The 24,755-nt window shown below is 40.5% G+C and overlaps 1 protein-coding gene and 1 pseudogene across 1 annotated transcript in view; one reads left to right on the forward strand and one right to left on the reverse strand.

Moving 5' to 3' along the window:
* LONP2 (lon peptidase 2, peroxisomal) overlaps window positions 1-24,755 on the forward strand; it is a 1,625,174-nt gene that overhangs the window by 1,155,881 nt on the left and 444,538 nt on the right. The gene's annotated exons all lie outside the window — the stretch shown is intronic.
* On the reverse strand, window positions 11,442-11,574 carry LOC122810460 (annotated as a pseudogene).

The following is a 24,755-nucleotide window of genomic DNA, read 5'->3' on the forward strand; positions in this document are numbered from 1 at the left end:
TCCCTGTAGGGCATGTTGTTTAGGCCTTCTATCCTTTTAGTAAGGTATGTCTGTGGGTGGTGGTCCAGTTGTTGCATACTGTCTAGACAGATACATGCCAAAGGGGGATTATATTCAATAGCTGGCCTAATGAGGGATGAGTAAAGGGAGACAGGGGCATCCCTAGGTCTAGACAGAATCTCTTTGTTAATAAAACTGTGCAATATAGAAGGACTTTCTTACAACAGACACGTGTTGGTCAAAACTTTGGTCATTCTCCACATAAGTTCCCAAACCCCAAAAAAATGGGTCAACTCTTTGGGGGTATATTGTCAGTGTGGTAGTTCTTTGGGGTAGATAACTTCCCAAAGGATACAATAATGAATTTTTGGCATTTAGTTTCAGATCATGATTTTGTCACCAGTTATTTATTTGAGACAAACCTTCCTGTGGGATAAGTTATTTAGAGAGTCAGTGACTACTCTGAGCTTGCAGTCATCTGCAGACTTTGTCAACCAGAGCCCTTTGGTACTGGCTTTTACTTAAGAAAAGTAGATGCCAAACAGGAAAGTTCCCAACATCAAACCATGGGGACTTCACTGGTGAATGTTCTCTTGTGGAGGTAGCTTCCCCTATTTTGATTATCTGCATACTTATCTGCAAGCCAGTTGACAATCCAGTGGGTTGCGTAGTGGTTTATTACCAGCTTACTTAGGATTTCTGCAATGCCTGAGCGGGGGATTGTGTCAAAAGCTTTGGCCAGGTCAAAATATGTGGTGTGTACCATTTTGCCATCATCCATTGTTTTGATAACCTTTTCAAAAATAATCTACCAGGGTGAGTAAGCATGACCTACCCTTGATGAATCCAAACTTAGACTTTATTTCTTAATTCCATAATAAATCTTTCCATAGCATTGCATATGAAGCTGGTTAGACGTATGGGTCTGTAAATGCCTGGGACTATGGAATGTCCATCCCTTAGCAGAGGAATGACTATAGCTGTTCTCCATTTGCTTGTTCCAAAACATGTATGGAGGCTGAGATTGAACAGTGTTGTTTGGGGTGTTGCTAAATCATGCTTCTTGATATTTAAGGTGCATCCAGGGATAGTGTCAGGACCCTCTGATGAGTATTCTTAGCTTTAGTTATCAATTTTATAACTTGGTCTTCTGTGATAGCTGGAGGTGAGACAGTTTCAGTTATATCAAAAGAGCGTAACAACGAACAAGAACACTATAAGTTATATCTTGAGGAACAGATGGAGGGGAGAGGGGGGTAAAGTTAGAGCTAAACTTATTGGCCATTTGGTTAGCTGTATCTTCAGCCTTAGTGTAGGTAACATTGTTTGCAATAAACTCAGTGCATGCTGCCTTTTGCTTTTGTGATTATTAACATAACTAAAAAATGCCTTGTGATAGTCTTTGGCTTGGGTAGCTGTTTTAGCCTCAGACTTGACTTTAGTGGATTTTACTAAGCTCCTGAGTTTGTTTGTTTCAGTGACAAGGACTTTAACATTCTGGGAATTACTTTTCTTACGTTTGGTCATAATTATTTTCTTTCATTGTAAAACTTGTTGATATTATGGTCCCACCATGTGGGTTTGTTGTTGGGGTTTGCCCTGCACTAGTTTCTATGGGGTACAACTGCATCTATGCAGGTGTTCACATGCTAGTACTGTTAGTACATGCTAGTACTGTGAGGTGGTGTATGTTTCTGCATATTCAGTGGAGATTAACTGGGTTTGGTGGGGATTTGAAGCTTGCCAATGTGTCACTTTGGAACAGGTAATTTGTCTTAAAGAAATTTGTAAAGGTACCTTGGGTGGAAGGTCTTGATGGGTCCCTACTTCAGGTCACCAATCAAGGAGACTCTGTTTTCACCACTGACTCCAGTGAGGGACTGTCACTAAGAGCAAAGATGGATTTGCACAGTATTTTCAGATGCAGCTCCTTGCACCAAGCACAATTTCCCTTAAGAGCACACAAGGAGCATGCTCCAGACTTGGGGTTGGACTCTCCTCCTGTCTCCTACCCACACAAATCTCCACACTGATCACTGTGTGTCCCTGTTCCCAGTAACTGACGCACACACTTGGATGTTTGAGTTTCTCTCTCACACACACACACACACACACACACACACACACACACACTTGGGAAAAGCTGGCACAGATTTTAGTAGCTGTGCCCCTTTCTGCCCAGACTCTGAGGTAATCACACTGCCACCAGTCAGCTACCCTAAGGCTCTTACAAAGGGTACCCAATTATACAGGCATTTCCAAAGTAGTTCCTCACATTATGAAATGTCATCCATCAGTCAGCAGTCTGTATATATTCCCAAAAAATGAAAAGATAATGATAGGGACAGACCACACAAACTTAAGCCTAAAGACGACCCACCCCAGAAGCAAGTCATCAGTTCTCAGGAATTCAGTGAGGCGTATTCGCAGCCCCTGATGCACGACTCATTTCCTTCGCAGGTCTCTACCGAGACCCTTTTGGAGTCTGGTATGCTGCCGGGGAATACTTCATCATCTGATCCCTTTGTTGTCTCCACTTTGGTTGGGTCCAGAGCCGCTATGCAGGCACTGGCTTCTGAGGAAGTTCTTCGCACAACCAATTCAAGGCAAAAACAAACGTCTTTGCCTCTGACTACCGCATCCCAATGACAAATGGATTTACCAAGGTCTAAAAGCAAGATCACCCCAAAGAAAACATTATCTTGTCGCCATCTTACTCCTCCTCCACCGCCTCAGACACAATTACTGAAAATGTCGGAGGACTTCGTCATTTTCATCAGGGGTAGCCATACCACTCCTAAAAGAAAGAGGGATACTTCCCCTGAAGTTCACACAGTGCCGGATTCTGAATTTTCAGACTACCTTGATTCAGATTAGGAAAAAAAAACTCTTACCTCCTTTGAGGATTCTGATACAGAGGAATCTATTCCTTCTGCCCCCCCCCCCCCGAGGATCTTTAATTTGGGGAAACCCTACACACACTCAGCATTTCCACTGGGAAGCCCAAGATTGTACTCAGTTTGAGACTCACACTGGGGCCCAAAGTGGCCAAGGCTAGCTCATCTAAAAACCCAATTCCCTCTGACAAGGACTCAAGAGCTCTGGACAGATGGGGTAAGAAAGTGTACACCTCCACAACCTTAGATATTAGAGCTCTTAACCGCCAGTTCCATATGCTAAAATATCAACAGCACATATTGGAACTAATGAAACAAAAAAAAATGTCATCTTTATTTGACACTAATACTTCAAAAGAGTTAGCAGATCTTCTGCACTCTACTTCTCAAGTAGCTATACACTCCCTGCACTGCAGATTTGATGCCCTAGATGCCTCCGATAGGGCCGCTGTGGCAGGTTCAGTTGTTAGGAGGCACGCATGGCTAAAAGAACAGCCACTGCCCGATCGTGTAAAATCAAAACTACTTGATGCTCCCCTGGATAAAGACCACTTGTTTAAATCAAAAGCAGAGGAGGTCATCAAAAAGATGGAGGATAAAACTAAATCTATGCAAACAGTAAGGACTCCCTCCAAGTTCAACCTCCCTGTCTCAGTAGAAACTTTCCCTCTAAACACTGGCCTTTCCCAGCCCCAAATAGATAGGTTCAAGGGAGGCCTCACAGGGATAGACCAGTTAGACCACAAAACCAAGGCCAGCGAAGAACTAAGCAGTGGCCCTCCACCATTCCCGCAGCAGGGAGTTCTATGTCCACTCACTACTCTAAGAACGTGCAATGTTTCCCAAACCGCCTCCCATCAGAGGTTAGGAGGAAGGCTATCTCTTTACAAATAAAATTGGCTGTCTGTCACAAGAGACCAGTGGGTATTAAAAATAATTTTTCAGGGCTACAAATTTACCTTCCAACAAGTCCCAACCTTAACAGGTTACCAAAATCTACCTCCAAATCTGTGAGCAGAAGCATTAAAACAAGTGCACATACTCCATGCTCAATGGGCAGTGGAGCCTGTGCCACAGGAGCAAGCAGGAAAAGGTTTTTACTCCAGACTGTTCCTAGTGCCAAGTAAAGAAGGCACTTGGTGACCCATCCTCGACCTGTGTACTCTAAACACCTTCCTAGAGGTCCCAAAATTCAAAATTCTAACTCTTCAAAAAACTTTTACCAATGCTGGGCAAAAATGCATGGCTAGCCACCCTAGACCTAAAGGATGCTTACCTTCATATATCCATAAGGGAGTCTTGCAGAAAATACCTACGCTTCAGAGCAGGTTCACAACACTTTCAATTCTCTGCACTACTCTTTGGCTTATCTACGGCTCCCAGGGTCTTCACAAAATGCCTGGCCCCAGTAGTTGCCTTCTGCAGACAGCAAAACATCCAGATTTACCCTTACCTGGATGACTGCCTAATACAGGCAGACAACAAAGAGAAGTTACTACAGGACCTGCTCTTTGTACAAACAACCCTAACCTCTCTAGGGTTCACTGTCAACAGGAAAAAATCAAACCTAAACCCCTCCAGGCAGATCATCTTCTTCGGCGCACTCCTGGACACAGCCTCCCAAACAGCCTTCCTCTCACCGGGAAAAACAATGCTTTCTTCCAAATTACTTCTCCCAGTTAGCTCTCAGAAAAAAACTCACAGCAAGGAAAATTCTGCATGCACCGAGTTACATGTCATCCTGCATTCTGATGATTCCTCTGGCCAGGCTGCACATGAGGAAACTCCACTGGTACCTAAAGAACCTTTGGTGCCAACACTCTCAATCTATGAAGACCACTCTCCCCCTCATTCCACGCATAAGGAACAAGTTTCTTTGGTGGGCAGAGGCCTGCAGTCAGAACAAGGGCCTTCCCTTCACCTACCTTCCTCAAGGCCAGACTATCATCACAGATGCCTCAGACCTAGCTTGGGGTGCTCATTTAGACACCCGGTGCACCCAAGGCTCTTGGGACCTCAAGCACCTTCACTGGCACATCAACCTAAAGGAAACGATGGCAGATCACAAGGCTATCACATCCTTCCAAGACCACCTAAAACCAGGAGTCCTCCTCATAAAAACAGACAATACAACAGTCATGTGGTACATCAACAAGCGGGGGGACACACTCCTATCCTCTCTGCCGACTAGCCATGAACCTCTGGCAGACAGCCTCCTCCAAGGGCCTACACCTGATAGCCCAGTACATCCCAGGAAGAACACCCTAGCAGACAATCTAAGCAGAAACTACTTAGATACCCCCATGAGTGGAAACTCCAAAAGGGGACATTCCTCCAAATCACCCAGACTTGGCAGGCACCAGAGGTGGACCTCTTCACCTCACAACACAACAATCAGCTGCACAAATTCTGCACCAGGGAGTTTCAACCCCTGGCTTGGAAAGTGGATGCTCTCTCATTCCAATGGACCAATCTATTCATTTATGTGCCACCCGCCCCCTGCCCTTACTCCCAAGGGTACTGCCCAGAATAAAGCAGGAAGGACCAAAAGCCATCCTTATGGCACCAGATTGGCCCAAGCAACATTGATAACCCTTGCTGCTCAGCCTGACCAAGGAGCCTTACAGGCCCCTGCCTTTAACTGCAGACCTCCTGACACAAGCCAGAGTGGAGATTCTGCATCCAAACCTGCACACTCTCAGTCTTTCTGCGTGGCTTATCCCCCAGGGACCGGGGATAACCCACAGTTGAGCAAGCAGGTCCTAAACATTATTACGGAAGCCAGAAGGCCCACCAACAGGAAATCTTACTCAGAGAAGTGGAAATGATTCAACTCCTGGTGCCTATCAAAAGGTCACAGCAGATCCCAGCCATCCCTCCCACTTATTCTGGACTACCTAGCGGAGCTACTTAACAAGGTCCTTTCCTTTTCCTCCATTAAAATCCACACCTCAGCCATTTCAGCACACTTTCATGCTGAACAGCCTATCTTCTGTCACCCTTTGATTAAGCATTTCCTCAGAGGTGTATCTAACATTAAGCCCCAAAGAAGGGCACCCACTCCAGCCTGGGACCTGAACTATGTCTTAGAAAGACTGACATTGCCTCCCTTCCAACCAGCTGCATCAGCAGACCTAAAACACCTTTCTGGAAGACTGCCTTCCTCTTGGCTATTACTTCAGCTAGGAGGGTGTCAGAACTTCAAGCACTCATGGCCACTGAACCCTTCATTATCTTCCATGCAGACAGGGTGTCTCTCAGGACTAATCCCTCATTCATGCCAAAGGTAGTATCAGATGTGATCCTAAACCAGGCTATACATCTCCCCCACCTTTTTTTCCAAACCCTCAGAGTAAAGGGGAGAGAATTCTGCACACACTGGATGTGCACAGACAGTTAAGATACTACCTGGATGGAAAAGTCCATTAGGAAGATGGATCAACTGTTGGTTGAAGCCCATCTCCAAACAGACCATTTCAAAATGGATATCTCACTGCATACAATTCTGCTACACTTTTCATGGAAAAGCTCCTCCTAAATCTATCAGAACACATTACACTAGGGCAGCCTCTACTTCCACTGCCTTCCTTAGAGGAGTACCCACCAGGGACATCCTGGAAGCTACCACTTGGACCTCGGTCCACACCTTCACCAAACACTACCACCCGCCTCTGTTCTCCATGGCTCGAGCAGGCTTTGCCTTTGCAGTCCTGCAAGGCATGCTAGCTCAATCGTAGGAATTTCATGCTTCCATCCATCCCTTCCTCAGCTTTGGGAGTCCTCCCACAAGTGATGACTGCAACAGTGAAACACGAAGAACATAATACAGTTGTGTACACTTACCATACATGTAGATGTTCAAGTGTATTCACTGTTGCAGTCCTATTTTCCCTCCCACCTTCGCCCCTATTCTTATCCTTTTGGAGATTGTCATTCTTGTCGCCTTGGGCCACTAGGGGTTCTTTAAAACATTTCCTTCAAGGGGCTCCTACAGGTTAGGACAAGAAAAAACTGATGTAATGGCGCCATCTGCTTTCCTTTATACCACTGACGACCTGACATCAGTCCACAGGCGACAGCAGCCGGTGCAGGTGAAAAGCTTGACTCTGGTATTCAGGCCGACCGAGGGCTACCCAGCAGGGATAGCCCACAAGTGATAACTGCAACAGTGAATATACTCGAACATCTACATTTATGGTAAGTGTACACAACTGTAGTTTCTGTAACTACCTAATAGGTTCATAGGTGTTTACTAGGCTAACGGCCACAAGGGCCTTTTAAGCCTAGCCATGCATCCCAAATCTCTGACAAGTTCTGATACCCTTGATAAGTGTAAGCCTGGGAGAATAACCATTTATAGGTTACCTGTGTCCATTACTGACATGGGTGTTAAACCAGGGATGAATTTCCAGTTTCCCATCAAATTGTCCTTTATAATAGTTATTTGGACATGAAGAAGCTTGACTGCATCATACTGCTGCTGTACCAGCCGTGATGGTTTCTTGTTTTCAGTATCCTGACAGTGTTTGAATACATCCCATTGTATAAGGGAAAGAAAGTCACCATCCTTTGGATCAAAAATTGACTCCACTATATTTGTTGCTTCTGCTGAACATTCCAGAAGAAGTTTCAGATGTAACCGAAGCTGTGACAAAAGTCATCCAGTCCTCAGACTTGCTTGAAGGATCCTAAGTTGTTTTCTGTCTGTGTAGAGAAGTGTCTTGTACCGCCTCAGTCAGTTTCCAGGTAAATTTTGACCTACCTCAGGAAACTTTTTGACTTGACTAATAGTTACTGCATTATTAAGATTCCTGTTTCCAACATTACAGAACATCATGTTTTATGACAGGACTGTAGCCAAGCCCATTGCTTGTCAGTAGTATCAGAAAAGGGTTTTGCATCTTTGCCTGTTTTTGAACAACCTTCTTCTCTAAGGACTCTTGGGGATTGAAACTCATGACTGACATGCATGCATGCATGTTCCATATTCCAACAGGGTAGTTTAGCAGATCTGACTTTTGTCTCTTGAAAGATGTCATTCTTGGTCGCCATTATCTACCCTTAGGCTCACAACCGTGTAGGTCCTTATAACAGGGAACTATTAAGCCTTTCACAAGTATTGATTGCCCCTTAGGACATTTCCATTTTAAAGTGTCTTTAGAACTGTATATAAATTAGACCTTTCACCTTTTTTTTTTTTTTTTTTTTTTACCTGCAAGGGCAGAATCCAGGAGAAAGAGTTTTTCATATATTGGACATGTACTATCTGCTCAGTTTCTACCTGACAAGGGAGTTTGAATTCAGGAAGGCCTTTGTCTCCTTTGTTCTTACTAAGGACAGATTACCTGCAGCTAAGCAGATCCTACCCATATTGTTTGATATCTTCTTTTGCCATCAGGTGGCTAACCAGTTTTGCTAATGTTGTGAATAGCCTTTCGTTTGGAGTGTGACTACATCTAGTGTATATATATCAAGAATATGTCAATTTCTAACATTCTGCAGTGGCCATTTAGTTATTGGTTCACATTTTACCTGGTATTAATTGGATAGTAACTTCAGGAGCCAGCCTGCTTCAACACTTGAAGGTCCCTTCTGCAGTGAGTACTGACTGTCCTCCCAGTATTCCACATTGTTGCAATGATGTTTCCAGTCACCAGAATGAACTTTCTTACAGGCTTGGCAAATGTATAATTTTATATTCTTATTTGCATCCAACCATCTATTCACATCCCCTTTTTCCCCATGGGGTTGGGGTGTCACTTTAACAGTGACAATCAGGGGTTGGGGTGTCACTTTAACAGTGACAATCATCTGAAGCCAGGATTCAGCTATCCTGCTTATTTAATGCATGGGGTACAGGGCTGTGACTGTCTTCCCAAATGTCTTGCACCATACATCACTGTCTTCTCATATGGTGCAAGATATTGGGATGTGTTCAAACAAGGTTTTAAGAGTCCCCTCACCATTTATAGGGGTACATTTCAAGAATTGTGCCAAGACAAACCAGAAGAGGAAATTACTTACTAGTGAGTACTTATTGTGTGTGTGTATATATGAGTCTTACCTGACCTCAATTCTCCGAAACGTCATTAAACTGAAAGCACAGACTGCCGAAATCCTTTCCCTGTGAAAAGAACCTCTTGGCCATCATGGAAAAAAGCCTAAACAGACCAAAACTAAACCCACCAAAGTGGGGGGGGGTCACCCCCACCCCTGCACCCACCTACTTAAATATACCAATTCCGAGATCATACTACACTGAAGAAAGGGAAAAGTTTACCATGGTGGCCAAGTGGTTCCTTTCACTGGGAAAGGATTTTGGCAGTCTGCTTTTGGTTTAATGACGTTTTGGAGAATTGAGGTCGGGTAAGTGAAATTCAAAGAAATATATGGTTCGGGAAAAAAAATTATATATATATATATATATATATATATATACGCACACACACACACATATATATATATATATATATATATATATATATATATATATATATATATATATATATATATATATATATATATATATATATATATATATATATATGTATGTATATATATATATATATATATATATATATATATATATACACATACACACATATATTCATATATATATATATATATATATATATATATATATATATATATATTTATTTATTTATTGCATGTACAGCCGTTTAACATGATTTATTTATATTTATATATATATATATATATATATATATATATATTTTTTTTTTTTTTTTTTTTTTATAGGGTGGGCTAACTTCTGGAGCATAATAAATGCGTAGCTCAACCAATCAGTAAGAAAACATTTGCCAGATATGAAAGTGCTTGAACTGTTAAAAATGTCAATGGGCCAAGTCTGAAAATGAGTATATTCTGACGACTTAAAAAACAAAAAATGTGTAGAAAGAAGGCCTAGGTAGTGAAACACAACAGGATATTTCCTCTGGAAACATCCAGATAAGGATTTTCAGCACTTTAAACTGAGTTTTATACATGAAAGTAAGCCATACTTAGCAAAGTCAGAGGCCCAGGAAGATTATCAAAATAGTGTATTAATAGGAAACCATTGATTCCAACACCATGTGTGACAAAAGAGTTAATGACAGTTTGAATCACCACACTTTGAATATTCATTCTCCATAGTCCTGCAAATGAAATAATTTTGTTTCCTGAAATGTCAAAGGGTAACACTTCCTGAAAGTCCTTAATATTGGTATGCTGATGCCTGCTGCTTTGTTTTGTGAGACCAGAGATATACTCTACATTACACAGGCCATGTCTGCTTTTTGTAAAGTCTGATTCATTCTGAACTGTAGGCAGCATATGTTTGTGAAAACTGACTCAAGTTATTGTATGTTCAGTCTTTTATTTCTCTAGATTTGTACTTTTCATAAAAGCAACTTAGCAAAGGAATTTTATTTTTAGAAATTCTGAATCATGTTTTCTATATAATTCTAAATATTCTGGTGTTTTTTTATTTCAGGCAGACAGTGTTACATTTTTCTGCTGGCTTTAGTGCGAGTGCAACACATTGCTCCATTAGTCAGTAAGGCTGCATGCAAATATGTAAAATATTTAAGTAGTCTGCGTGGAGATGGCCAGTGTCATTACTTATATGAACTCATTTATGCCTACTGCACAACTCATGTAATGGTTGACCCTGCTTTGCCATTCTTAACATGCATTTTTCCCAACCATGTGTGCAGCACGTTCAGAACGAAATGGTGATGGCACAAATAGAGTGCTGTGCGTGTGCATATCTAAAAGTATGCTTGAAAACAATAGCTTTTCTGATTTATAAGAAAAACAGTTTGTGTATGCTGTGGAATGGATAGAAATGCACACAATACACCTGTCTTGATAGATCATATGCTGTTGTCTTTACCTCGCAGCATACACAGCACTGTTAGCAGACAGTAATCTTACATTGTCTGCACTTCTTGTGTACTGCAACAAACACACACAAAATGTATTTTTCAAATGATTGTTCCTCTGGTTGCAGTTCAAGATGGACAGAAGTGTAATGTCACAAAGTACTATCTAACTGTGTGATATGCAGTTTGCCCATCTCATCAAAAATGGACAGATTTGTCCTCATTGTTTGCCTCCCCTGAGGTTTATTTGCTGCTTCTTTTAAGAATCAGGCTCCCTCTAACACCTTTCCCGATTTACTGGACCATATCAAAGGAATGGCAGTTGTGTAGGACCATGGAGCAGCAATGGTTAACAGTAGTACAGTGGACAGCCAGATACCGTGAGGGGTCAGTAAGATGAGGTACTTGCTATATTTGTAACAGTCCAAACTACTGTTCAGCTTCATACCTGTTTAACTTTAAACTTGCTTCTTCCCTCTCACTTCACCAGTTCTTTCTAAATAGTGGCATCTTTCCACATTACAAAGATATATTAATAAGGAAAGGAAAATATACCAAACAGCTAAAAATAATATGTGGAAATGTTAAGTGCTTTTGTGTCATTTAAGTAAGAGTCTTGCATCTTGTAAGCTCAGAAGTAAAAGAAAAGGAAGCCAAGAGGAAATCTTTCATTAAACATCTAAAGCACAGATTCATGTGGAGTCGCTGAAAGTAGTTTCAGCAAACTTAAAAAAATTGATAAATGTTTGCCAAAACTACACTTGATCTTAGCCAAAAGGCCAAGAAACGATGGGTGGCCACATTGATGCAGCACTTAGTGTTGTCACCTTTACAGCAAGAGGCCCTCTGGTTCAATTTTCAGCTGGGGTGTCTTCTGTGCAGAGTCTGCATGTCCTCCCTGCGGTCACGTGGGTTTCCTCAGGGTGCTCTGGTTTCCTCCCACATTGCAAAGATATGCAGGAGGTGGACTGGACACCCTAAATTGGTCACAGGTGAGAGTGTGTGTGCGAGTGAGTGTATAAATGAACTATCATGGCAGAGCTAGCCACTCGGCGGTGTAAAAACTTGGCTCAAGATGATTGTCACTGCTGAAGTGGCACCCCGACCCCATGTAAAAAATGGGAAAAGGGGTCGAGGAAGGATGGATGGATTTGCTGAAACTACATTCTTCAAACATCTGAGGAAAGTTTTTTGTATTGTTTTTGTTTTTCCTTTGCAGGGTGGCAGGCAGCAGGACTTGCATATATTCCAACTCGGAGGTTGCAAAGCAGTGGAGAAAGAAACAAACTCTACTGTCGACAAATGTATTTTTGATAAAGTATTGAAGTCATTACATGTTCACTGAAACTACCTCAGTGACCTTACACTTTCTCCAAAATACATAGTCAGTTTGTGGTAATGTAGTGCATTATTTTGGTCAAATGAGTCACCTGTTTGTGCATGTTCTAATTTGTGAGTTGAAATTTCAGTAAGAGGTGGGTTGTTTTTGGAATCCCTGCCAGATAAGCTCAGTATGATGTCTAAGGTAAAGTGAAATATTTTGTTCTGCGAACACCATTTCTGAGAGTAAGCTGTGTATTGTGTGGCTTGATTTCTTAGACTGTAGGAGAGTAAACCTGTATGTAAGTTTTGATCCCAGGGTGTGAGACAGTTTTCAGATGAAGAGTCAAGCAGATCATCAGGCCTTTCATTTAGTGTTTTTTTTTTGTTATTTTGGGGGAGAGGGTTATGAATTGGCAGATTTAGTTGCTAAGTCTAGTGCTTTAGTACTGTTTTTTTGTTTTAGAGGAAGGTACAGTTAGACCATACTCGAGTTGTGCAGTAGAGTGCATTTCCTTGTAGCAGATTTTTTCTGCTGAGGAGAAAGTCTTAATGCTTTGGGCCCAGAATAATCAGTACATTTTTATTTGTTTGTTTATGTGCAGTTGGAGGCTGAGGGATTGATCTAACCAAATGCTATGGTATGTGAAAGAAGTAGTGATTTCATCATTAAGTACTACAAAGCTCCAAGGGTTCATTGGCAGTTGAAACTTCTGTTTTATATTAAAGAGCATGGCCTTGGTTTTGGAGTTGTTTAGGAGTAGCTTGTGATTTAATATTCATTTAGCAAGTGTGTGGAAGTCCTTTTGAATTGTTTGAATGATGACGGATGAGGGGGCATGGTCTGATTAGGGCAATATTGTTAGTATATAAGATAAGAGGAAGGGGGTGATCATTTGGGAGTTAATTTATAATAATGGAGAAGAGGGTGTAGTGTAGTCCTTTGAGGGACACCCTCAGTTAAGGTGCTTCAGGAGAGGTGGCAGGTTAATCTTCATTCTGAAGTGACAGAAAAGAAGCCATGAGACCGGATGGAGGCATCAGGGCTTACACCAGAGTAACATACATGGTTCAGAAGGAGAGAGTGGTCATCCAAGTCAAAAGCTTTGGTTAGGGGAGATAAAATTGCTCCTGTAAGATGACCTTTATTCATAATTGGATTACATATTTTAGGGACCAAAGTGCAGTTTTGGTATTGGTGCCTGACCAGAAGCTGTGCTGCTTGCCAGACAGAAGTTCATATTGGTCAATGTATTTAGAAAGTTGAATGTAAATTAACTTCTCAAGAATTTTCCCTAGAGTGAGTACGATAGAGATGAGATGATAATGTGAGGTCAGTAGTTATTGGGCTGTTTTCTAAAGACTGGACATAATGCTTTTTTTTTTTTTTTTTTTTGAGGTAACTCTTTAATGAAGTTGCAGCATTGTGTAAATGGGTCAGCCAGTATGACAAGTCTAAAGATCTTGTTTTCATCCGTCTGTATTTTATATTTGAGATTATTTGATATGTTGTTAATGATATGGTCTAGGAGAGATTGATTTCCTGGTTTAATATTATGGCAGTTGGTCCATGTTACAAAGTGGAAGAGGCCAAGAACAGACAGGTGTTTTGTGATATCTTTAGAAAGGGGTGCTCAAAAGTTAAATGTGAAGTTGGGTAAAATTACTACATTTTTAAGAGTAGAGGATATAGACATTGTATAACATATGAGGAGTTTGAATTTATAGGCACTGGACAGGTATTACATTTGTAGTTAAAGGGATTTTAAGTAGAAGTCAGCTAGGTTGAGATTTTGATGTGCAGTTGGGTTGAGAGAGAATAGGTGAATTAAGATGAGATTTGAATAAAAGAAGGGGTCAACTCCTGCATCTTTTCCATAGTCTAGCATCAGCAACGTAGTTGTAATGTGAGAAGAAGTGAAAAGGACTAGGGTCATCTTTTTATAGCAGGATTCAGTGATGGCTAAGATATCAGGGAACTTAGATGGAAATTTTGTAGCAAGCAAGTTTAGTTTTTTTTAATACTTGCTGCCTTAAGTAGACAGCATGAAAGTGAGTTTGGCGGATGGAGCTGTGTAGCTAAAGCTGCAGTACAGCCCAGGATTAGCCCGGTATTGACCTTCAGAAAAGAATGAGAATTATTGGGATGTATATTTGGTAGGAATTTATGGATTGTAATAGGGCTGTGCTTTTTTTGAGAAAGAGAAAAAATAAGTATAGAATGTCTTCAGGAGTTGCTAGTCATACACTGCAAACTAGGTGGGGAGTTGCACTAGATTATCGGATTATTGTTAATGCATTTGTCTTTCCTACCAGTGCTTTAGATATCCACGCCATTAATCAAACCTATGTTGTTTGAGTCATAGTCCTGACTTTATTCCTCTATTCTGAGGCACTTGCAGGTGATGGGATATTTTTTTTTTATCTGATATTCTGTTTTTCACCATTTTGTTCTGAAATGCTTAATTTTACATATAGGCATCCATGTCTACAGAGTCCATAGCTCTAGAATTTGTTTGAAATAGCTGTGCTGAATTAGTTTAGCCTTTATCAGAACTTTCTTTTGGATTAATTTATTTTTTCGTTTGTATTGATCTGATAATTTGTCTTTATGGAAAAATGGCAGTAAGAGGAACATATTTTATCTAATTTTGCTGTGTTGATGTATTTTTCCAAGATGGAATACACTGTTTTTGTATTTCCCATTTCTTCCCCAACCCCCATTGTACTAGTCCAGCTGACCATCTGCTGCTCATGTTTCTTCAGCTCCTTCCATGTTGTGTGTGCTTACATTGGAGCTTGACTTTATCCTTCACAGAATTCCTCTATTTAGGGAAATGTGAAGGTAAGCAGATTGCCCTGATATTCATTTCAATGTACAGGGTGATGTATGGGGAGATACACTGAGGTGTGGAGGTGTCATCTGTGCTTTTCTGGTGATACGTCTGTTATGCCTGTGCCCCCCACACTGCTTGCTGCTTTCTTCAGCAGCTCTCATTTTCTACCAGAAACTAGCCAGGGCAGGTCTCCAGCATCTTTCCTTCCTTCACCATCATGAGAGGGAACATCATTCTTTTCTCGTTTTTTTTTCAGATCATTTAGTGCCAGACCACTAGTTGAACGAGCCATATGTATCATACTCTTGAATTCTTCTTTCTACTCGACAAGGCCAGAGCATTTGCACATTGCCATTCGGACTACTACTCCTAGGGCCTTCTGACCTTATTTGCTATGGCTACCATTCCATAACATGCATGCGTGCATACTCGCATGTTAAGCTAGCAAAAGAAGCCTGGTGGGCTGTGTCATTTACTTAAGTATTGCAACTGCCACTTTGTGGATGCCTGTCACCTCCTGCTATATTTTTTGCAGACATGCCAAGACTTTTTAAGAGTCTCTTATGGCTTTAGAATCCACTCCAAAAGTCTGTTCTTACATTTATTGCAAGTGACCTAAGAAAAGGAACAAAACTGCATTCATCACTCATATCATTTGCTCAGTGAAACTCATGCAAGCATCTGCATGGCATAAAGATTAGTATCAGCTCACTGATCATAACCCACTTGTGTTCAAGACATGGATACCAAGAAATTCACCTCAAGAGCAAAGCTGAAAAGGTGACACTTGGTATCTATGTCGAGAACACACAGTACAGAGCTGTGATCGGTGAGACAATCATAATACCTTATATTGCATGGAGCTTTATCTGCTCCACATACTATTAGTTACAGGTCCAAAAAATGCTCAGTGTTTTGTTGGCTTTCAAAGAGAACCACTTGGTAGATGCTTTCAGAAAGGCAGTGTAATATGTCTGTCATGTCTACACTTACATTTAATGCCTCTCTACTATGTAAAATATTTTCACAGAATGTCCAGATTATTGCTTCATATTTTGTCTGTTCCTCGTAAAATCTGTGATTTTCAGACAAACCACCAAGAATTGATGTCACTAAATAATGACATACATTTGAGTTTCATAGTTCATATACTTTATGCAGGTGAACACATCCTGTTATTCTAGCAACTTCCTAAGTTTTTTTTTTTTTTTAAACAGGAAGTTAGGGACACTTTAAGGCACATTAAGGATGTGGACAGCAGACAGAAACAAATCTTTTACTCTGCCACTCTTATTTGCTAGTCAGTACAGTGAGATTTCTACTGCTGAGCAGTAGACCTGACCTTAAAAATATAAGCAGGGGATGGATGCTTAGCAATTGTTAAGGTCAGGTCCCACACATCTCTGCTGCTTAACTGGTTTGCCATTTTTTGGAATATTGGAGCGTAATGATGTGCTCCATGCACAACAGAGTAATGCTGCTCATTCAGTTTTTTACAGAATGTTTTGTCAGATCCATGCTGCTAATAGTTTTTTCTGGTCAGTCACTTCAAAGTATTATTGCATTTTTATTATACAAGCAAGTTTAAAATGTTATATTATTGCATTTTGATTACCATTGCAGTGCTTATTGTAAATGTTTGAGTGCATCAATCTGACTTTTTTTCGCTGTCTAACATTAAGGCATATAACTTTATTGGACTGTGATAAAATGGACTGACGCCAACATTTAAAAATTGTTTTCTCTGTCTGAATCTGCGACTGCTGATACTTCTGCATTTATCTTGGCAGATATCTTGGGATTTAGATATTTGAAACAAAGGCTAGAAAATATAGTAGTACGTATCAGCTGCTTTAATAACATTTTATTGAAATATTGTGCAATCAGTTGCTTAAACTTACCTTTGCCATACTACTAGAATGAGCTATCTCTTTGTAAACAAAGCATTTTTCAAGTCTGTAGAAATACCCCAGCCATGCATTTCATTTGATGTAGCAGAATTACATTCCCTTAAGCATGTCGTGACTGATAGACTTGAAAAGATGTTTCCATTTCTGTCTGGATTGGGAATGAATAGCTTGTCTAAAAGGAGAGGCATTCATTTAACACACTCATTATTACCTGGCATTTTTGAGTGCTGCTATTTTTGTTGATAATTTGCAACTCAAAACGAATCTATTACACATCTGTGTGTCATCTAGTTTACAGTTGCTATGTGTCTGGAAATATTTGTGTGAAGCTTTCAAATGAATTATGGCTGTGGTGAATTTAATGCAGTTATAGTGTTTATTTTACATTTCAGGAAAGGAAAGGAAGATTATTGGTTGTAGAATCCAGTATCTTTTGCCTCTGCAAACTAAACATTCTTTCCTTTTCTTTTAGCCACTGTGTCCTGGGAATGTTTATTTGCCAAGTGTAAGCTATGCACCATGTGTCATATGAGAAGGATGCTTTGGCTTCTAGAAAAGAATTAACTTGCCTGCTAATGGAGCCCAGGTAGCTTCATGCATTTTCAGACTCTCGTATTCAGCTTTAGCCTGTTGCAGTAACTTTCAGTGCGTAACTGTCTCTCTTTCTAGCTGTATCTCTTTAGTTAGTTGTTTGCTGTCCTGTTAGTTTTACTGAGCTATTGCCCAGTTTACATATGATACTTTGTGATAAATAGTGAGCACAGTGGCATTAGTATTCTGGATTTAATGGTAAAGAATGTATAATGATAGCATCCGGGTTCATTACACTTATGCTTGCCTGTAAAATTTATATAATGGATTTAGGAAACCGTATCCCAGTTGCCCAGATGTTCAGCATAGATAAATAAAGGCTATGAGCTGTTAACAAGCTTTGTTATATAGTTCTGAATTTAATTTCCTCAGTCTTTATCTACCAGTGTGACTTTCATCACATTATTTAACCAGCTTGTGCTTCCAAGTAATCCTTGAAACGGGAGTATTTTTGCCTAATGGGATTACCTGATTAACAAAATAAATTAAAAAAATAAATATGCTAGTAGTCTTACACTAGGGAGTGTAGCACAAACACTGTTAGCATACTTATGCACATAGCACTAGTGAGCTGGCACAACAGAATTTACTTCCATTGTATATGCAGAATGGTGAGTTTAGGTTGACTAACTTACTAGAAATTAATTATGATCCTATGTATTACATCAGAATAGGTAGTGTGCTGTTATGTAAGATATATAGTGGGCAAGTAGATGAGATCATGCCGTATGCAGCACTTCCACTATTTACAAAAAGTGTGAGGCTATGGTTCCCCCACAAAAAATTAATTGTATTAAATGCATAATCATAAAATGAATGAATAACTTTTCTTGCCTGCTGTCAAGGAATATTACAGCAGTTAGTGTCTGTTAGAGATTTGATGTTATAACAACTTAGTATGTTCCCCCTTTACATCACTTTAGAATGTACACTTACCAATGGATAAATGGTGTTTTTTTGAGACATTTAAGTGTATAGGTTGGCAAGGATTCTCTATCGCTCTACAGACAGGTTAATTCCAAAGGCACCAAATCAAGGCATCTGGCATTTTGTGCAGAATATTAAGGATCTTCTTTAGGGAAGGTCAACAAAACAGTAAAACTTAACATTTGGCTGTATCCACTTTGTGTGTGTTTTTCTTTGTTTGGAATTTGCAAAAGCAGTCACACAAAGAACCAGAACAGGTCTCATGCTTGCTTTATACATTGTGACATGCCCTACATTCTCCTCTGTTCTTGTTATTCTTTTAAAGTGTTGCTCATATCCCTTTTTGCACCAGAGTGAATTTTCTGTTCATGGTTACTTCACTTTGAATTCTTTTAGTTTCATTGATAACCTTCTTCCATTTTTTTCTACATCTTAACATATCTATTTCAACCCATAAATGTGGTTGTACTAGGCATATAAGTTCATAGGTAGTTACTAGTCTAATAACCACTATAGCCTTTTTGTCCCCTAGTACCTTGGGTGTCTTTTATGAGGGGGGTATGGTAGTAAGGATGTAGCGAAGGGATTTGTGAGGGGGTGTTAATTGGAGTATATATTACTTACTAACAATCTCTGTCCATCAGAGACATGGAAGCTAGATGAGGAGTGAATTTGCGATTTCCCATCCAGTGGTCAAACTTTCATTTTTTACAGAGCCAGGGATAAACTCTGCATCACATGGATGGGGAGCCTATTCCATAACACGGAGATCCTTTGAGCCACAGTTTTGTCCCTCCAGCATGTTCTGTTTATGCCTCAAGTGAAGATCAGATCCTTGGATCTAGTGTTTCTAGTGCTGTTCATTTTGCAGATGTAACCAATCAAAAAATCCCCTGCATGTAGGTAAAGTTGCACGGCAACAGCAATACAAGTCCACAAACAAATATGAAGCCAGCAACTGGAAAAATCCGATGAAATATTTATTGTAATAACAAATAAAGCATCATACAAAACAAACCGGTTTCGGCTGGCAATCAATAGCACAGCCTTCTTCAGTGATAAAAAATAAGCAAAATGATGCATTTAAATGTGTCAGCACAACGTCCTATTGGTGCAATTACAATTGCTCATTTAGTCCAGGTGTAAATAATGCTCCTAATATAGTAATCCATTTCTTTTCTTTTCAATCAAGCAATGAGTGCCATCCTGTTTTGTTAAATCTAGTACCTCTTATTATATCAATAACTATAAAAGAGAATTTGGCAGTAGTATGTATGAGACTATGTTTGTACAAAGCATTGTTTGGCCTTTTATTCCTGCTTAATCCTGCTTCCTGCAATCTTAAAGGCCTAGAGGTTTGGCCAACGTGAAAAGAGGCTCTTTTTACGTTGGCCAAACCTCTAGGCCTTTAAGATTGCGTGTCTCAGAACATATGAGTAATATCAGGAATAAAAGGCCAAACAATGCTTTGTACAAACATAGTCTCATACATACTACTGCCAAATTCTCTTTTATAGTTATTGATATAATAAGAGGTACTAGATTTAACAAAACAGGATGGCACTCATTGCTTGATTCAAAAGAAAAGAAATGGATTACTATATTAGGAGCATTATTTACACCTGGACTAAATGAGCAATTGTAATTGCACCAATAGGACGTTGTGCTGACACTATTTAAATGCATCATTTTGCTTATTTTTTATCACTGAAGAAGGCTGTGCTATTGATTGCCAGCCGAAACCGGTTTGTTTTGTATAATGCTTTATTTGTTATTACAATAAATATTTCATCGGATTTTTCCAGTTGCTGGCTTCATATTTGTTTGTGGACTCATTTTGCAGATGTGCAAAAGATCCATCAGGGTTGGTTCTGAGAATACCCTATAAACTAGGCATAGATCGCTTTTCAGCAGAATATAGGATGCTGTATACAGAAATAGGGCCTTTAAGCGATCTGTGTAGGACAGGGTATTTGTGCCTTGGATTCTCCTGATAAAGAACCTTTGTGAGCATACCAGCTGTTGCAAGTGTCTGGTTAGAGACATGCCAAAGGGAGCATTTTACTCTCTGATGTTTCTGATTAGGGTCGAGTAGAGTGATATTATAACTTCCTTGGACCTGGATTCCATACCCTTACCTATAAGTTGGATGACATCGATTTTTTTTACTATCTTTGCTACATGATGGTGAAAGGCCAGATTACTGTCCACATATGTTCCCAGGTCCCTAACTACTTTATCAGCTGTTATAGCTCCCAGTGGCAGCTTGTGACTTCAAGGCGATGGGGTTGCTGCATGAAGCTAATGAATGAGTGGGGCTATATTAGAACAGGTCAATGACCACTTACCTAAGGTCAAACAACAATAACTGGGATCAGTCACTTTCATCCACAGACTGCTTCAGTGCTCATTCATTCTGACTGTATACACCTCAGGTATCCAAATGTGGTCAACAAGATTGACCTTAAGTAAAATGCAGCCCCAGACAAAGGATTCCATGGTATCCCTTTGTTGCACACTGGTTTCCCCCACCTGGATACCCAGTGCCTCCCTTATGTTTTTCCACATTCTGGCCCCATACCATCAAGACAGATTACTGCTTTTTTGTTCCTTTTCCCACTTTGTCTTACCAGTCATCTTCTTCCTACATCCACCATAAATGGCCAGGACTGCACTGTAATAACTACTGATGGTGTAATTTAATTAAACCAAGAGTTCTGGGGGCTGTCATGCTCTCAGATGTCATAAGAGTCTAGATGGTTTGAGGAACATTTTGGAACTTTTTTCCATCCTTTTGATCCAATGGTGCCTTGAAGAAAACTCATGAGTAAGGAAAGAAATGTGATCTTATTTTTTTCTTTCACAGGAGAGGAAAAGTTGTGTCCAAAGCTTAAATGTTCCAAGCTGATAAAATAGTCGCTCCCTATAAACTGAGAGGACAGATGCTTATGAGGATACATAAAACATGTCTGGAAGGAATGCCTTCCTTTTTAACCCCCCCCCCCCCAAAAATCAAAGATTGGGATAACAGTGAAAGAGCAAATGGCTCCATAGGTTCATAGGTATATACTAGGCTAATGATCACCTGGGCCTTTAGAAGCCTAGTTGCACAACCCAACCCAGGCATATACTTCAAGTTTTTGCTGTCATACATGCGCACAGTATCCCCCTTCACCACTCCACCAAAAGGCAGCCACCTTCTGTGTGTATCCCCAGTGATGTTAGACAAGAATGAAAGTGAAACAAACAAAATGGCCACTGTAATGCATTTCAAATTGTTGCTTACATATACAGCAGGCCACCTTACCTTTCTCCACAAAAGTTAACCACCATTGTAAATGTTCTTATGTTTGTTTATTGTGAAGGAGGTGCCAAAAGTAGTGATTAGTGCGGTATATTTCAGCCTGTTGTCCCCAGACCGTTTACTGCCCCAGATAAGCTGTAGTGACCTTCTGTGCATACCTCTGAGGTTGGATTGTGAGGAAAGTTAAAGAAGTAATGAAAACACTGTCAGCAGCCCTAGCAATAACCTACATTGACTTGTTGTGCAAATCTCTGAGTACAGCTAGTTTTAGACTAGGTGGTACCTAGGGCAGAGGTTGAGAATGGGGCACCCTGCTTATGCCTGTCTCAGAATTCTCCTTATGCAGTGAGGGTCTGGAGAGGAATCCAGAGCACCTGGATAAAGCCCATACAGAGGCAAGGCGGGCATGCACACACACTCAGAATGAATTGCAACCATGAACTCAGCCAGAGAACCAAGAGCTGTGAGGTGGCAATCCTGCTTGCCGCACCATAGTGCCAATGATTAGTTGCTGTCACACACATCCTGCCACATATAGGTACTCATCATGTACAATGCTGATATATGACTGTGGTGGAAAGTAAAAGAAATTCCACCTTGTTACTTTTAGATAAACTCTGATACGCACACACACACACACACACACACACACACACACACACACACACACACACACACACACACAGCCATTTTCATCTAAATTCAGTCCCTGTAATTTCATCCACTTTGTGTGCACTTCAGCTGTCTGTATGGTCATTTTAACACAATTTCAGCTGGCCTCACAGGGATCACTCAAGTCCTGCAAGGCAAGAATAATGACTGTTTAACTTGTGCAAATGACCACCAGGTCAGTTACTTTCATTTACAGACATCCCTGATGCCCAGAATTTGTATCAACATTGTTGCTTGCATACACCACAGATGTCAGACTGTGATGAAAATGATGACCACAATAATGTATTACAGCTTTGTTTCACACAAACCATAACTATGTTAAAGTATTCTAACTTGCATCAAACAAAACAATCATTAGTCGTAAAAAACATTAGTATTTATCTTGGATAAATGTCAGCAGAAGCAGTCACTTTTCAAGTATAATTTCCCCCCATACCACACAGTTATAGCCATTTTGTTGACTGTACATGTGTGAGATACCATATAGAAATTAAATAAAAAAAACAGTTGGCCACAGTCATTTATTATACCCCCCCAAACACACACACACACACACACACACACACACACACACACACACTCCCAACAGTCACAGCTGCTTTAGTGAGCAAGTACACCTCAGATGTTTGGTTGTGGTCAGACAAATTAATGAATACATGAATAATGGCAACAGTAATGCATTTCAGCTCAGTGCTGCCAGAAACAAACATTCAACCCATCACAACTCCTCTGCACAGATGGACAGACACAAACACATGTACCTACCAGTTACTGTCTACACCTCAGATGGATGATTGCGATCAAATGATTGAATATGTACCATACATTAATAATAGTCACAGTAATGTAGTTTAGCTCATTGCTATCAGACTGATACAGTGCAACCCACCAAAAGCCCGTACACACACACACACACACACACACACACACACACACACACACACACACACACACACACACGTGTCTACCAATTACAGCCTCTATATTGTATGCTACTTAGATGTCTGATTGTGTTAATATAATTGAATAAACAATAGCTACAGTAGTACAGTTTTTTTTTTTTGCTGTCAGATGCAAACAGTATAACCCATTGCAAAATACACCGACTATTAAATGTTTAAAAGAAAAAAATAAATACTGTCATGCTGTCCTACAGGCTGGCTAGCTGGCAGCAATACCCAAACTTACTTTAAAATGAAGAAAGAAAAATTTCCTTTGTGCTGCTGTGAGTCTGTCTAGGTATCTACTTACTTCACTTTCTTTCAGGCTACATGAAGCACTTTAAGCTGTTAGGAAGTGGTTCCTTGCCGCTTTGTACAGCAGTTCAGCACCACTGTTTCTGGACTTTCTTCTCCTCTTAAAATGGCAGGAAGACCTGCAATAAAGCATAATCACCTTTTTTCTCCATTTGGTCCAGTTGACATACCAGTGGAAGCATGGAGGTGCTTAGGAGAAATGGCAGTGGAGTTCTTAACCAGATTGTTTAATGAAATCTTGGATAGTCAGACAATGCCTGAGGAGTGGAGAAAAAGTGTTTTGGTACCTATTTTTAAGAATAAGGGTGATGTGCAGAGTTGTAACTGCAGAGGGATAAAACTAATCAGTTACAGCTTGAAGTTATGCGAAAGAGTAGTGGAAGCTAGGTTAAGAAGGGAGGTGATGATTAGCAATCAGCAGTGTGGTTTCATGCAGGGAAAGAGCACTACAGATGTGATGTTTGCTCTGAGACTGTTGATAGAGAAATATAGAGAAGGTCAGAAGGAGTTGCATTGTGTCTTTGTGGACTTGGAGAAAGCATATGATAGGGTGCCTAGAGAGGAGTTGTGGTATTGTATGAGGAAGTCAGGAGTGGCAGAGAAGTATGTAAGAGTGGTACAGGATATGTACGAGGGTAGTGTGACAGTGGTGAAGTCTGCAGTGGGAGTGACAGATCCATTTAAGGTGGAGGTGGGATTACATCAAGGATCAGCTCTGAGCCCTTTTCTTATTTGCAATGGTGATGGACAGGTTGACAGACGAGATCAGACAGGAGGACCCATGGACTATGGTGTTTGCAGATGATATTCTGATCTGTAGTGAGAGTAGGGATCAGGTTGAGGAGACCCTGGAGAGGTGAAGATATGCTCTAGAGAGAAGAGGAATGAAGGTCAGCAGGACTAAGATAGAATATGTGTGTGTGTGAATGAGAAGGGGGATAGAGGAAGGGTGAGGATGCAGGGAGTAGAGTTGGCGAAGGTGAATGAGTTTAAGTACTTGGGATCATCTATTCAGAGTAATGGTGAGTGTGGAAGAGAGGTGAAGAAGAGAGTACAGGCAGGGTGGAATGGGTGGCGAAGAGTGTCAGGAGTGATTTGTGACAGATGGGTACCAGTACGAGTGAAAGGGAAGTTCTACAAGAGGGTAGTGAG

The sequence above is a fragment of the Protopterus annectens genome, chromosome 8.part1 (genome assembly GCF_019279795.1).
Source record: "Protopterus annectens isolate FY-2018-M chromosome 8.part1, PAN1.0, whole genome shotgun sequence".
In the NCBI taxonomy this organism is placed as follows: Eukaryota; Metazoa; Chordata; order Ceratodontiformes; family Protopteridae; genus Protopterus; species Protopterus annectens.